This window comes from Herpailurus yagouaroundi, unplaced genomic scaffold (assembly GCF_014898765.1).
Source record: "Herpailurus yagouaroundi ecotype Mexico unplaced genomic scaffold, PumYag 253, whole genome shotgun sequence".
NCBI classification, from domain to species: domain Eukaryota; kingdom Metazoa; phylum Chordata; class Mammalia; order Carnivora; family Felidae; genus Herpailurus; species Herpailurus yagouaroundi.
The window spans coordinates 2,325,311-2,325,673 of NW_024412470.1; positions in this window are offsets into that span (position 1 = coordinate 2,325,311).

Consider the following 363-nt stretch of genomic DNA (forward strand, 5'->3'; position numbering starts at 1 on the left):
ACATTTGATGTGACCCAGAATATAGAGGCCACGTGAGCAACTGACATGACTATAGCACTGGAAATGTACATGGTATGCAACAAGCAGGTAAAGAAAGGGCCTGTGTAGGGTTCCCCAGAGAAGGAGGGTATCCAGAAGGCACGTCCTTTAAAAGCAAACGGCACAAAAGCAAACTCTTTAGGAAAATACGTAGGTGACGCGGATTTCTTTTTGCGAGGTTCCCTCGCCACGTTTCCCAAAGAGTCGTCGCTGTGGTTTTAAAAACAGGAGGCTGCCGTCTACCGCCCGGGCCAGCCCCGCGGAGGCCCCCGCCCGCCCGCCTTCTCGAGGCTTCCTGCGCACGAGCCCGGAGCGAGCTGAGTC